The sequence below is a fragment of the Apteryx mantelli genome, chromosome 5 (genome assembly GCF_036417845.1).
Source record: "Apteryx mantelli isolate bAptMan1 chromosome 5, bAptMan1.hap1, whole genome shotgun sequence".
Taxonomy (NCBI): Eukaryota; Metazoa; Chordata; class Aves; order Apterygiformes; family Apterygidae; genus Apteryx; species Apteryx mantelli.
In genome coordinates this window covers 84340886-84356393 of record NC_089982.1, presented here as the reverse complement: position 1 = coordinate 84356393, position 15508 = coordinate 84340886, and the positions used below count along the sequence as shown (strand labels likewise).

The following is a 15508-nucleotide window of genomic DNA, read 5'->3' as shown; positions in this document are numbered from 1 at the left end:
ACGTCTTCATGAACACAAAGCCCGTTGTCCAATATTAGGACAAGTAAGAGGAGACTCCTGACTTCTGTTTGGGTTTTGAGATGCTTATGGCCAGACCAGACAAGATAAACAGGATGCACATAAGTAGCAAGTCACTTTAGCCGCAACTTTAGCGTTTCCCGGCTCCCACCCTGACCTACCGCTGCCAAACGGAGATGCCGATGCCGTCAGCTGCTGGCTTCTCGCCTTTCCATCCCAGAGGTACACCGCTGGCTTCGGTCTCTTCTCAGTTATATCTTCACTTTCTTTGCAGGAAAAACAATCAGTTCCACATCAGTCACTCCTTCCTCACTTAAGGCTTTTTATAAATTATATAGGGGATTCCATTTTCTGGGCCATTTCCCTGGAGGCCTCTCTTCTCCTGGATCAGGACCCCTTCTGGAAGATCTGCCCCAGCAAGTCTGCCAGCTGTGATGGAGGTTGCTTGCTCAGGACCCCATATTACTAGGTCTGAGACCAAAACCAGCCTTCCAGGAAGGTTTCGAAGGCGAAGCCAAACACCGATTATCCTCTAAGGGCTCCGCGCGTTACGATAAATACCTCCCTCATTAGCATGCCGAGCTACATCCGTTCTGCCACTTACGACGCTAAAGCATTAAAGTTGCACTGAATTTTCAATTTCACAGTTTGCCACGTGAGGCGGGAAACGCTCCGGGGTCTCCAGGCTTGGCGCGCCGGCAGTATTTACACGCTTTTCGGAGCTGTGAATTGCTGCCTGTGAATCTGCTAACGCCTGCGAGAGGGGAAGCGCGTGCCTCCAAGTGAACGGAGGCAAATTTATCCGTGTGTGCAGCGGGGCTTAACGCAGCAGAGAGGCAAAGCGTCACTGCAGGGTAACGTTCAAATCTGTGGTCATACCATTGATGGCACTTGGGAGTCGGCATCGTCCTACAGACCCTTAAATATGGATCACCCAGTGTCAAACAAGAAGCAAGTGCACACGGCAGACCTTCCCGTCAAGCCAGGGAGGTGCTATGATCTCTCCGCTCAACCTCCCCGCTACTCAGTTTTCACAGAGCTTGCAGGATTCAAAGTCTTTCAAGTTCCTCAAATTTGGCTGAAATTGCTCAATGGTTTAAAGAAAAAAAAGGAAAAGAAAAAGGTTATTTGGGATGGAGGGGCTGATAAATGCAGATTGTCTCCTGTTACCGCTCTCAGACCTTTAGGAAACTGAGCTTAGGAATATATCACTTTACTCCATTACCTAAAAGATACGAGTGACATCGTCATCACTAGGATTGTACCTGTATCTAGCAAGTATTAGCTCGATTGAGCTTTGTCCCTACGGAAAACATGCTCCCCAAGGAACACTAGCAATATATGGAGCTTTTCAGCCCTGATTATCAGATCAGCGCAAGACCAGCCAAGACTAGGGAATACTGATTTGCACGTAAAGATTAGTTCAAGCAAAAAGGGGTCAGGGAGAGCAAATGGCTCCTAGATGCTCCAACAACAATTTGCGGTAGGATTCTTCCACGCACACGTAGCATTACGGCTTTAGAAGCATGGTGCAGATTAACCAAACAGAGTAATTATCTTATAGGGAAGCACTGAGCTGGAATTAAAGAGATTAGTGTGCGGGTCCCAGCTCTAGAAGATCTTGCCCTTGGGGAAGTCGTATCAATTCCTGTATCTCGCTCCTCCTTTCCACAAAAATCACTCTGAATTACTGCTCGCAGAACCTGAGTGAAGATGCCAGAGGGAAAGACTGTGCCAAGCCAGACTTTGGGTTTTTTTACATTTTCTTGCTTAACATCCACTATGAGGCATTGTTTTGTTTTATTCATGACTCTCTGAAGGAAGATCTGCAATCTTAAGAGATAAAAAAGAAGCACATGTTATCTTTCGAATAACGTAATCGTGGTGAAGTACAACTCTGACTGAATACTCACATGAATACACTGGAAAATACGCATGGCAATTTCATACAATAAAGCATCTGATGGTACTTCATCACAAGAGACAACGTGGTTTGCAGACCCAGAGATTTTAAGTCAGGCAAAATTCTGGAGTTAGTGGAGCGCGGCTTGGCCTTAGTTCACACTAGCGCACGAGGACAAGACAAGAAACACTGTCTCATACAGGTTTTTCCACTTCTGTGTGTTGTGGTCTCCTGTAGCTAGATTCCTGAAGACTTGGGTTCTTCTAAGGAGTTAATGCGTAGTGGTTCATCTTACTTCTCAAGTTCACATAGTGGAAAGCAAGACACTTAACCATCACCGCAAATTTCTAATTCACTTGCTCCATATGGCCTCACCAATAAGCCGCTACGAGACTCTAACAGCGCTTACATTTGTAAGAATTTTTGTCACATTCCTGTTCCTTTATAAAGCAACGGGACACCCAAGACTTTCTGGAATGTGACTTTATCTGACGGCTTTTGTGAAAGGTGCTTAGGGCATGCACAAAGTTAGGCTAACAATCTCAGCATTGTCCAAAAAGAAAAAAAAAAAATGCAGGTCAAACTTTGGTGAGGATGAAAGGAAAGGGGAAAATATGTGGGTAGAAGAAGAACAACAAGAAGATTCAGTCGCATTTGAAAATGTTCTTTTTGTTGCTTTTTTTAATCTAAAGCCAAAACTTTTATAATGAATCCAAATTTGTGCTGCACAGTTTACAGAGGAAGGAGAGGCTTCTTCCATCGTGAAAGGTTGCATCTAGCACACAGCCAAGGGAAATAAGAACTCGTCACGGAAGGAAGATAACTGCACTTTGGCGGTGATACCTGTGTCATCCATAACCCCAAAGCTGTCATCACCTGAAACCAGCAGCAGGAGACGGTCACAACAGCTACCAAACTCTCCTCCCCCAAATCAGCACTGAATTGCACCAGGAGGGCTGCAAGGAGAAGCCTCGCTGGAAGGACAGAGAGAAAATCCCACAAGATTTCAACCCAGCGCTTTTCGCCAATCGCCAGTTGCCTTGAAAGCATAATTAACTTCACTCATCTTTTGATTTTATCTTCATTTTCTCAGGTTCTGAGCTATTTGGGAAAGGACTGTGTGGGTATGCATGTGCGGGTATGCACAGCAGTGCAGGCAGGTACTTGTTCCGAGTTATATATTCGCAGTATAACTGTTTGCTTTTCTCAGGACCTCCTCAGAGAGGAAAACTTAGAGAGGAAGTCTAACCTCTGGGAAATTTTCTTATCCTTCACAGTCATTATGAAAATGGTTTCTTCTCCCACTGCATCTTTCTGATAAGGACGAGCTCGAATGAAGGGACCGTTCAACCTACGTACGAACAGGCACCGAGAGCTCAAATTGCCCCATGACTCAACACAGCGCCTGCGAACCACCCAACAGTGTGGAGGAGATTTTCCTCCCTTTTCCAGACAAGTTTGCTGAAAACCTGTAAGACAGGATTCAGAGAAATGATAAGAGACCTACACGGAGAAGAGACACGAAGAAAGTCTCACCCAGGCTCAAGTTGCCACTCCAGGCTATAGCCACGGATCTGCCTACATTCAATTTATTTTTCTGAAGTCCCACCACCGCTGCTGGTGCAGCAGAAACCAGCTCTCCAGCTGCTGCTGCTGCCTGCACAATCACACACCCCACGGCATAACCCACCTCCCGTGATTTATAGCGGGTGAGGTCCCCCTGCTCCCTTCCCCACCTTGCCACATGTCACGGGGCCTCCAAATCTCCACGTGACGGCGAACCGAGAACACCGACGAAAAATTTAAGGACAAATAAAAATGATCGGTGTTCCTTGCCTTGCAACAGCACCTGCAGATTTCTACTTAAGGAAAAGAAAAAGAAGAAGAAGAAAAAAAAAAAATCAGTGCTACATCTAGTTAGAGATTACATTTTGTTCCCTCCTATCCCCTCCTGCCCAAAACGAGACACTTGCTAGAAAAAAATATGTTTTATTCAAACCAGGGCCTTGGGGTGCCAAAAGAGGTACAGAGAGGCAGGTGACCTGCGCTGCTGTTCTCTCTTACAGACCTAGCCATAAAGTAAGCAAGACTATACGTTAGCGCAAACGTGAAAGGGGAATGCCGGCTTTAAGACAAACTATGACTCTATAGGACGGGTTCAGCACCAGTCTGATTCAGCAAAACAGACCAGATTTAGCCAAAAGGTTGGAAAATTCCATCCAAAGCAGTAAGAGAGGCTTTACACTTCAAACAAACAAAAATCCAAAAAACCCTTTCTTATTCAGTGGAAAATTAAGTTCGCTAACAGCTTACATGGAAGTTTCCGAGCCAGCCCGGTCAGGGGTTCACCTATCTACCGAAGGAGAAAGGCCAAGAACAAGGCATTCAAACACGCAGCCCTGCCAAAACCTCAGTGGTTTATCATCTAGAGTTCAGATCAAGACCTACAGCTTTGCTGTTCGCACTACAGGCAGAAGGAGTTTCCAAGGAACTTCTGTTGGCACGAGTTCTACCAGCGAGCCTCGGCCTCGCTGCTGGGAGCGGAGTCGCTGCACACAGCCTTGGCTCCTCAGCGGATTTCGAAAGCTCGGTTTCCGATGAAACTGCCTACACGCCACATCCTTTACGGCTAGCATAGCACTGAAATACCACGGTGTTTTTGAACAATGCAGTAGATTTCTCTAAACCCAACTGTTTCCAGAAGCCTGGTGGCCCAAGGCTCAGGGAGAAGGAAGCCGGAGGAGGGAACAGTCCAGCAGCACCGGCTGCAGAGACAGGACCAGACACAGCAACGCTCTCAGCAATGCTCATTCTCATGGCAAGTTTTGTACATCATCTGGGACCTTTCTCTTAGATCCTCGTTATAAAGTCATTGGACTCACGGAAATAACCGGGTTGGAAAAACCTGGGCTGACCCAACTGTGGCTTGGCAAAACCTTCCCAGCCAGTGGGCTAAACCAGGACAGAGAGCAAAGCCCTGAGCCTGACACCAGCTGTGGCACATCAAGAGAGGCATAGCTAGAAGACCAGGCAGTAATGAGCAAGACTACTCCCCCCTCACTTAAAAAAGGAGCACTTACATTCCCATTCACGCGCTTTAAGAGAGGCGGCAGTGTTTGCTAGCGGGGTCTGTTTCTAATCCCTACCCTGTCTCCTCCAGGAATGCAGCATTTTTGGTTCAGCCAGTTTTAATTTGTTTGTTTGCGAGCAGGAAGAACAACTCATTTCCAGCCCGGAGAGATCAATTTCAATTTTCCTTGGTTTCTGGGAGGAAGGCTCCGATCTGCGTTTCCAAGAATCTGAAGCTTGCCCTGCTCCTGCCAACCTAATTTTGAAAGAAGGATTACGTTTAGCGTTGCATTCTTCCCACAGCAGTTTTTAACCCCAGACTCCTTCCTCTGTATATAGTCTCTTGGCTCACGGTGAAATGCAGCTCTCTGCGATGGAGGTAATTCAGCAATATGTTGCGATGGGTCACAGCAGCTTAGGGCACGAGGTTGGGCATATCATTCCTGATGAGTGCTAACCCAGCAAAATAGCTTTGCTGCTTTAGGAGCTGATCAGACCACCAAAGTCTCCACTCATACGAGATGCTACCAGACCACGGGGAGAAAGAGGTCCAGAATGTCAAGGTTTCCAGTTACGTGTACAGAGCCTTTTAGGACACAATCTAGGTTTAAAACCTAAATTTTGGAACCTGCTTACCTGCATTCAGCAAGTGTAACCCACCCCCAGCCTGCCAGTGTTATGTCCTGCGCTTAGTCTGAGCTAGAGTAAGTGTGTGACATTGCTGAAATGGTTGATAAGAGAGGACAGTAACTGGTGAATGTGACCGGTGAAGACGGAGCCCAGAAATCTAGAGATACATCTAAGAGGATAGCTCTGTGTAACCTGCATGCATTAGCTCTCTGCTGCATAATCCAAATCTGAACGCTTTGGACCTGTAATCTGATCAGTAAGTGATGTAAAATGAAACACTTGGAAGCCACCCATAAAGGCATAAAAAAATGGTTGTAAAGCGCTTCCAACCGGTAATGGCTATTTCATAGCCCCAGTTTCAGAGAGGAAAAGCTGCTTGGCCCTAAATTCCTTTACCAGAGCCCACAAGGGTCAAAAGGCTCAGAGCATTTATTAGACAAGTTAACAGACACCTCTGGCGTCCCAAGGCCCAGCGCTGTATCCTGCCTAATGGTCCACAGTACCCAAACCAACAGCCCAAGTCCAATGACCCGATCTGTGTTTCTCGCTATTTTATCCAGAGGATTGGACTATTCCGTGCTCAACCCTACCTCAACCCAGTCAACATCAGATCCATGTCCACATAGCGGGAGACAAGCCGCTCCCGGGTGAGCAATTTCTATTTATTTTGGACAGGAAAAATCAGGTTGTGCTTTCCACAGCAAAACGCCAGCGTAGAGGCTGTTTCTGTCCATATGATTTCAGGCACATCCTGCTGACGCAAGCTGCTTTAGGATTCCAGCTGGCTATCGTACCTTCCACTTTCACTCCCGAACTGCTAAGCAGCCCTGGTCTGCGCTAATGACTAATCAGGAGCAAACTGCTTAATGACAAGTCTGCTCATCCATGTATGTGCTTCATCCAGACCACACGCACCTGGGGAAAGCTCCTGCCCGACCGCAGGTAGCATCCTTGACCTTATATTCGCTGGATCGCAATAGCAGCTCTCTCGGTTTGACAGTGTTTCAGAGTTTCAGACACTTGCACACGTTCAGTCTCTTGCTTCCAGAAAAAGAGTTTTCTTATACAGGCAGGAGACTGAATATCAAAATGCCTTGTAGGCTATTAAAGTTAATGGTCTACATCATAGGCAAAAATTCCTCCGTATCGCTCACTATAGTCTCATCAAATTTAATCCTCTTCTGGGATCGGCTATGGAGAAGATATGCACCAAGGAAAAAGCCACTCTTCTGGGACGGTTGGCCACTTTGCAGTCAACTGCTGGGACTATTCAGCTATTGATCGCAATAGAAGTTCTTCCATCAAAGTCAAAAAGGGAGACAAACACTATAACAAAAACACATGTAGCAAAAGCCCAGTACTAAATTCAGTTCAGTAAAATACATAAATACACATGTACGCACACAAACTAGTAGGTCTGGAACACATTGTTAAGTATTACAAAATTGAGAGGGGAAGCATTTAGTCATGGAAGACTTGCATAAAAGTTACGAGTCACTTCAGTTGGGAGCAGCGGTACCACCCCAGGTTTGCAAAAAAGTTCAAAGAATTTTTATATGAAACCATGAATTGGTCAAATTTATGAAGCCTGCAGTGTCAACAGGAACCTAGGCGAAAGTTTTAAGGAAATATCAAACCACATATACATATTTCATCTCCACACAGGGTGAATCTGCATACCTGAAAGCCACAGCAACAGAAAAAATGCTTTAAACAAACCCTGCCTATAAAAATCACCAGGTTTCACACACATACGTCTCATTTTGCTACGTTAACAATACAGTCCTAGTATCAAATCCATTTGGCTTGGAATGCTTTCCATAGCACAGGAAACAAGAAATCTTTCAGGAAGATTTTTTTTAAAAAGCTTTTCCCCAAGTCAGACCATGGGAAGAACTTAGAAGAACTTAAACCAGCACAAACTCCTTCAAACTCCCTGCTGGATGTTGTTTCTTAATTCACTAATACACTAAATAACATTGCTTCTTACTACATAAGCTTCCTTCTTACTCCATGATCTTCCACGCCACAAAAAGATAGTAGGTTTTTTCTTTCTCCTTCCTTAATAAATCCACTAGTTATTACCTTGGCACAGATGAGTATGTAACAGAGATCAATGGATTTCAGCGTAATACTGGTTTGTATTACCAACAACATAAAAGAAAGCCCTCTTCAAAGCAGTGCAAGTGTTAGCACCAAAACTTTGTATGTCTCACACCACGTGAATTAAAAATTTCAGAGATGACAGATTCATTTTGATTGGAATTTAATAAAAGAAAGATAAAATACTGGATTCGTGAAGTTTTGCATCAAAACACAGGAACCCTCCCCCAAACTCTAAGACCACTACACTCATTAAGATCAAACTCAGGGAAGGATGGAGCACAGGTTTCACCATTTAGATGCAAGGCTGAAACACACGAATCAATGAAAAAGTTGTAAATTCGGCCTCTCCGAAGGCCGATGTTCTCCCACACAGGCCGCAGCAGCACTCGTTTCATACCCAAAATGCCTCATTCGTGTTTCCTACCATACCTTAAAAGGGACGCTCGTTCAACTTTTCACCTCCCCAACACAACGGTCAAGGCTTCTCCAATTAATATCAAACCAGGATGACGGCGGCAAGTAGTCCACAATCAATCCTTGTTAAGGCTGATGATTAGTCTCGATGCGCCCTGTAAGAGAGAAACACCCAGTTAATGGCTTGCGCCGAGACGAGCAAGTCGTTTTACATAGACGGGTCATTTCAAGCAAACAGCCTTTTTATTGCCCCGACTGCCTGAGCTTTTTTTGTGGACGACCGGGACTGTCTCATCACTGTCACTGTCCCGCTTGCTAACGTTGTCTCCATATAAAGTAAGGCTGTCAAGCAAAGTCTTAACCTACAAGCATCCTTGGAGGTACACCAGCCTGCAAACCGCATGGAAAGCCCAGCAGAAATAAGGAAGACCATAGTTTAGATTGCTCGGGGAGCAGCCTAAGGCTGCCTAACCTGCGAATACGCCCGAAATTTAATGAACAAAAAGAAACTGTCCTAAACAATTGTTTTGCAGAGAAGACTACAAGGAACGTCAATCACTCGGCCTGAAGTTGAGACGACTTCCAGATCTTACATTCGAATCCTAGACCGCTGTCTTAAACGCAAACCTACGTCACCTCGTCTCGACGAGGCCAGCTTTGAGAGCAGCAGTAACCCCTTTGGTTGGGCCAAGTAGCATCGACGGAAAATGGAGATGAACCTTTCCGATGCCCAAACCCTTCCTGAGGCCTGACCCCAAGGAAGCCACTTTCGAAGCTCTGCTCAGCTCCAGAAAATTGCTCCTGGGGGGAATTAGAGATGTATCAACTAGACCACCTAAGAGAGCTGATGGGCGGCCTTTCTGGAGTCATGGGCATGTTAGTAAGGAGGGAAGAAAAACCATTTTATCAAGTTGGGGGAAGAGACAGACGAACTACTCCTTGGGCCACCTGCCGTGGTCCCTAGACGCGGCTCTATCAGGGCGATGCTGGAGTTAGCTCTCCAAGATGTCAAAACCTGCGATGGCAACTTTCATATTTGTATTTAATAGGATGACCAGTTAAGTTTTTGGAGGCAGAAGAGAGCTTCCGCAGACGTGGGGAAGCAGCGTCTGGATACCCCATTCCTCAGGGCGCGATGACATTCCCGGACGCCTCCTGCCACATTTTGCATCCCACAACGTGCGGCCTGGCCTCGCTAAGGGCCGAGCATCCATCCGGCCTCGTTCTGCGGTGAAATGGGCCCCCCTCGAATTACCTCTCTGCCCGGCAGTATCTCAACAGTGGAAGAGCAACGTGGTGGGGCCTCAAAGCAAGCCCATCTCCTCGCTCCACACACACCGCGAGGCCAAAACGCGATGGCGCGCACTCTCCCGTGATGATACCCTGCAGCCCCGCTGCTTCGCATGCAAGCGATGTTTTTTTTTTTAATTTCAATTATTTAAAGTGAGAGGACAGCGGGGGTGACTCTGGGACTACGAGGAGCAACTCTGTGATCAGGAGGATCGGTCTCACCATTACGGGTAATTTATATGCAGGTAAACCAAAATATCCCCTCTTTTTCTAAAGAAAATGCCAAATTCCATGCTGATTTACGTGCTTCACAACCTCACCCACTTCAGAGCAATTGCCGGCAGTATGAACCGTTGGCCTCTGGCCCCACAGCAACATCGCAGAATCACAGAATCGCTGAGGTTGGAAGGGACCTCTGGAGATCATCTAGTCCAAACCCCCTGCTCAAGCAGGGTCACCTAGAGCACGTTGCACAGGATCGTGTCCAGGCAGATTTTGAACATCTCCAGAGAAGGAGACTCCACAACCTCTCTGGGCAACCTGTTCCAGTGCTCTGTCACCCTCACAGTGAAGAAGTTTTTCCTCATGTTCAGATGGAAGTGTCTGTGTTTCAGTTTGTGCCCGTTGCCTCACGTCCTGTCGCTGGGCACCACTGAAAAGAGTCTGGTCCCATCCTCTCGACACCCTCCCTTCAGATACTTGTACACGTTGATAAGATCTCCTCTCAGCCTTCTCTTCTCCAGGCTAAACAGGCCAAGCTCTCTCAGCCTTTCCTCATAAGAGAGATGCTCCAGTCCCCTAATCATCTTTGTGGCCCTTCGCTGGACTTGCTCCAGTAGTGCCACATCCCTCTTGTACTGGGGAGCCCAGAACTGGACGCAGTACTCCAGATGGGGCCTCACCAGGGCTGAGGAGAGGGGGAGGATCACCTCCCTCGACCTGCTGGCAACACTCTTCCTGATGCACCCCAGGATCCCATTGGCCTTCTTGGCCACAAGGGCACATTGCTGCCTCATGGCCAACTTGGTGTCCACCAGCACTCCCAGGTCCTTCTCCGCAGAGCTGCTTTCCAGCGGGTCAGCCCCCAGCCGGTTTCCTTAGGATAAAGGGCCACTTGAGTTTGCCAGCTCGTCCTGCACCTTCTCCACGAGGGATCGCGGCAGGAGCTTCCCCCCCGCCATGCCGAGCAGGATCCTAAAAATAATCACAGCGACCTGCTGCTCCGCGCACGGACGTCCCTGCAAGAGGCAGCCGCAGTCCCCGCTCGCTGCTGTAATCACGGCTGTTATTTGCAAGCGCTACCAACACCCGGGGACAGAGGCTAATAAATGTTTAATGGCCCAGGAAAATAAATAAATAAAGAGGGCTTTATCAGCCCTCTGGCTGCTCACAAGCCCTCCATCCACCCTGCCTTACAAGACCCGGGCTGCCACGTTAACGTGGACGCGTGGGTGGCGTTTGCTCCTGGGATTCAATAATATTCGCTAAAACGGGCATCTATTAGCATGTGGGAATGCGACACGTTGGAAGCCGAGAACCTTATCTGGAGGAAGCCGAGAAAAAGCACCATTTGCTTGCAGATTCGAGCCAAGATAGGAAGGAAAATACCCCCATGCTCCGCAAAATGCTGCAGGGTCAGAAAGTCTGGAAACCTTTGGAAACAAGTGGCATTTAAAACACAGTTATTAGGGAAACACGATGGATAAACCGTACGACCTAACACGTAGTGCTGCTGGATATCCGAATGCTTTAAGTGTGGTCACCTAGGCAAGTGCTGACTTCTGCCAGATCAACTGATGTAGCACGGGGAGGGAAAAGGAAAAACAACTCTTCAGGCACATAAACCAGTTCTTCAGACCTGAAATGAAAGATTTTTCCCCCAATTAGAACTGTGGGTCTGTCAAGGACTATTCCTTCCCCCTGCTAATCTTTCCCCTCTCCCATGCAGAGACCCTCCCAGCTGCAATTACTCTTTAAACGGGGGATTTGGGCACAGTGAAGCTAAGCAGCTCTATTTTTATGACTCTGTTATGCAGCACTATGACAAATCTCCCTGAAGAGCTGATGGCAAATCACATGCCAATGACGGTTCGATAAACTAACACGACCAAAAGAAACGCATCGAAAGAGCCACTTTCCCCCCCCCCCCGGTGTTTTTTTCCAGGCGATAGTCAAGGTTTGCATTTGCAGCCGCCACCAGCTGCAGCCACCCCGGCCTCCTCCTCTACCTCGCCGGACGCAAGGGGAGGCATCAGGGCTGCGATGATGAAGCTCGAGGCTCGAGGCCAAAGCAGAGGAGCCCTTGGGCAGGTCCGGCAGTGGGGCGTACCTTCCCGGGCTATTGGCAGGCTACGGCGCACCAGGCGCTTCCGTTCCCTTCGGAGAACGTTTTTATTTAGCCCGGCCGGGAGACTGTTACGGAGGAGGTTTTAAAATTTACAGAGCTGCCAAAAGACGTCAAACGAGAGCCCGGCCAAATCCACCCAAGCGGACCGCAGTGCTGTTGGGCTGCTTTTTTAGGTGAAACCAAGATCATAAAAGATCATAAAAATCTAGCAGCGATTACAGCCAATGCGCTTCCTGCCTTTGCATTAATCTTTGTTTTGTTGGGGTTTTCGTGGTCGCTGGGAGCACAGTCTGCAATTTGTGGGAGGCAGATGACTGCTATTGATGTGCAGAGCTCTGCTCTTTCCCCTGAACAGATACCGAACGCACTAAAAATGCTGTTCGGAAACGTTTTTTTTTTCCCCCCCCAAAACAGCTCTGCAGTCACAGACTGTAGCTCAAAAATCAGCATCATTTGGATGTGACTTTAGTAACTTTTTAAAGACGCAAAAGGTAAAGGAAGAAATGCATCTGAATTAGGATTCCCTCCCCTTTCCTTTGCAGCTAATACTTTAAAATCCATTGCAGGGGGGAAAAGCATTTCACAGTGTTCTAGGAAACCGCAGCTACACAAAGTACATTTTATCCTACAAGGAGAATGAAAACAAGTAGGACAATAAAAATCAAGGAAGCTTGCTCAGAGGAGACATCAGGGAAGGTGAAAGAAGGAGGCAGGTGAAAGAAAACACCCAGCATAAAAAAAGATACAAAAATCAAAAAAACATTATTCAGCCATTTTCACCGCATCCAGAGATATGCACAATGTCATACAACTAAAAAAAACTAGCTGAATTTATATACAGTCACATCCCTACAGAAGGTTCAGCCCATTCCCACATCTCTGACGGACCTCAACCTCCCCATCTTCTACCTGTACTTATAATTTTGGCTCAAAAAGAGTTGGAAAACTTCGCATCTATCATCTACTCAGTCGTCGTTGATTATCACAGGGATAGAAATTGCAGAGAACCAGCGCGCTCTTAGCGCGTGCAATACTTAGTGCATGATAACAGACAAGCAAGCCCATCACCAAAGAGTGGGCCAACAAGTGAAGAAGGCACAAAGAGACCATCAGCTAGAGGCAAGGTGAATAAACACATCTGCAGTTCAATGTCTCCAAAGCCCGTCCTCGCTGCAAGGAATTGCCATTTAGTCTCAGTCCAAACGGCTTACTCACGGCTACGCCCAGCAGAGAAGCCGGGGCAAAATTAACCCTTGGAGGCCAGCGCATCCCAGGAGATTAGATCAAACCTGACTCATTCTGTTGCTATATCGCACTTAGGCTTGGAAGCCGATGTCCTCTTTGACTGCATCCATCACCATAATAATTATTTTAATTTTTAGCTTCTTGATTTTGGCAGAGAAAGCCTTAAGAGCCCAATCAAGAACAATTAAATGCAGGAATTAAGTGCAATACGGCGCCAACAAGGTTTGGTGTCTGCCCCTCTTCCCTTAAGTGGAGGAAGGATGGAGAACTCAGCGTGCAGGCTCCTGGGACAGCGCACATGGAGAGGCGCCCGCAGAAGAGGGATCCAAAAAGCCTTTTGGTTAATGGGAACTGTCTGCAACTTGCCAGTAAGAACAGCTAAATCCTGCCAGACCAGCGAGATGGAGCCCTAGCTTCAGTTCCCACCTGCTCCAACGGTTCAAATCCCCTTTCCTGCGAGAACGGACTCTTCAAGGATAAGGTCTTTTCTGCCCTTCCCCGCTGAAGTTAGGGCACTAAGCAACCAAACACGCAAGCCACTACACCAGAAAAAAAACAACAGAGAAAGATAACAACCTACTGATAAATGCGCTTATCTAGGAGGGAAGTCCTGGCTGCCGTCCTCTTTCTCAGGACTTTTAAAATGCGTTTTATACTAGATATTCCTTAGACTTAAGGAACCCCCAAACACTCATAGTACATGTATTCTCGAGAAGAAGGACTGGGACCCAATTCCTCTCTTTCCATCTACGTTCCTGTTGAGCGCGCTGGCCGCAGGGCTCTGCAGCCACCCTCCCTCTCGGACCGTTGCTTCCGGCTGCAATAAATCATGCGCTGGGTCACACAGGCGCTTGGCTTTGAGCAGAAGAGGTGGACCCAGCACGCGCACTTTGAACCCCCGAGAGATAGGCTACAGCTTTTCTGCGGCGGATCAAAGGAGCGGGAGCCTAATGCCTCAACCGGAAGCGTCTCCGCCAGCTTCTGGCATTTGCTGCTCAAAGAGCAAAGGTTCTCCAGGTCGCAGTTTTGATTTAAGGCTCTGAATTTCAATTATGGGTTGCTGGTTTTTGTGTTTTGTTTTGTTTTTTTAAATGATACGCATGGAGGTCTTCAAAATCTGCTCGCACCCAAAGGCCGCTCTGCTGTTTGACAGTCAGATCAGACTCAGATTAACCCAAATTTACCACTAATTATGAATTCAAAAGTCAGGCTAAGCGGATGCACCGTCTTTAAGTCCAGTTTCCTTACTTTTGAGACCCGGGTAGTTATTCCCAACTTCACAGACCAGAAGACATCCCTGGGCAAGCAACTTGTCAAATAGCAGGATGCCAGAGGCAGCAGCAGCAAAAACCCACTCGCCCTACTGCTGGGCTTATGCCTTGCAAAAAACCTCTCTTCCCATCCAGAACTAAAGGTTACAATTACAGTAAGAATGAGTCAAGCAGGAAAGACCTATTTAAAAAAAAAAAAAAAAAAGGGAAAAAAATGGAAAGGAGTTTTAATGAAAACACGCAGGCAATTCTGAAACAGAAAAGACCCATTTTTGCATTGCACCTTATGCTTTGTCTAATTTGCCAACTACAAGTTAAATACTTTAGTTAAAACCAGACGCACATTGCTCATCTTGTACCTTTAATATTTTAGTCACCAGAAACCGAACATCTGTTTTGCTTCGAGGCTGTCAGCAGTGACTCAGTGTTATCTACAGTTTTGGACTGCTGAAGATAACTGTTCCTGAGGGTTTTTTTTCCCTCCCCCTAGCAACAGGGCGGTTCGCTTTCAGATGGAGAAGTCAGCCTCCAAAATCGCGTTAGAGGCAAAGTTATTAAATGAATTGTTAAGCTGGTTTGACACGAGCTGAGGAGGAAGCACAAGACCCAGATTGTTTCTGGCGAAGAGTAAAAATCTAACTGACACGTAAAAAAGAGCAGAGGATGGATAAGGAAAGTTCAGGAGAAGAGAGGCACGTCGGCACGTGCCACGACGCAGCGACTATTTGTTGCGCCGGCCGGAGCTGCTTTCTAGGATCAGGACGAGGCAGCAGGAGATAGCACCGCACCAAGGGACCCGGTTAACTTGCTGATGGAAGACACCAGCATCCTCTCACCACGGTAGACGCCGTGCACAAACTGGGACCCGCCAAGCCTGGGCAGAGGGCTTCCAGGGCACCAGATGCTGTGTGCGGGGGAAAGCCGGGATGCAGTCAGGAGAAGGCATGTGCACAGCCTCAAAGGCGGCTGACGAACCGATATTAGTGGTCATCCCCTTCCTTTTGTGATGGGCTGGTCCGGCTGCATCCAAAGGCAAGGAAGTCCTTTGCTAATACTACCCTACCGTGTCCACCAGTCATGGGATACTCAGGCCAGCATCGAAAGGAGCCGTTCCATCTTCACCGTTCAGTTCTGGTATTCTTCATTCGGCTCCAACCACACCTTCCTCGTCACACAGTTGCTAAGCTGTTGACGTCTTCTACCCCGCGGGTGGCT

At 47.4% G+C, this 15508-nt stretch overlaps 1 protein-coding gene across 4 annotated transcripts in view; it reads right to left on the bottom strand.

Annotated features, from left to right (window-relative positions):
* The window catches only part of PTPRA (protein tyrosine phosphatase receptor type A), a 109144-nt gene that overhangs the window by 75779 nt on the left and 17857 nt on the right, over positions 1-15508 (bottom strand). For 3 of the 4 annotated variants that reach the window (XM_067298392.1, XM_067298395.1, XM_067298393.1), the window contains exon 2: positions 8156-8295. The exons of the other annotated variant lie outside the window; for it this stretch is intronic. The gene's annotated coding sequence lies outside the window, so the exon portion shown is untranslated. The remainder of the gene's footprint in view (positions 1-8155; positions 8296-15508) is intronic. 4 annotated transcript variants of the gene reach the window in all.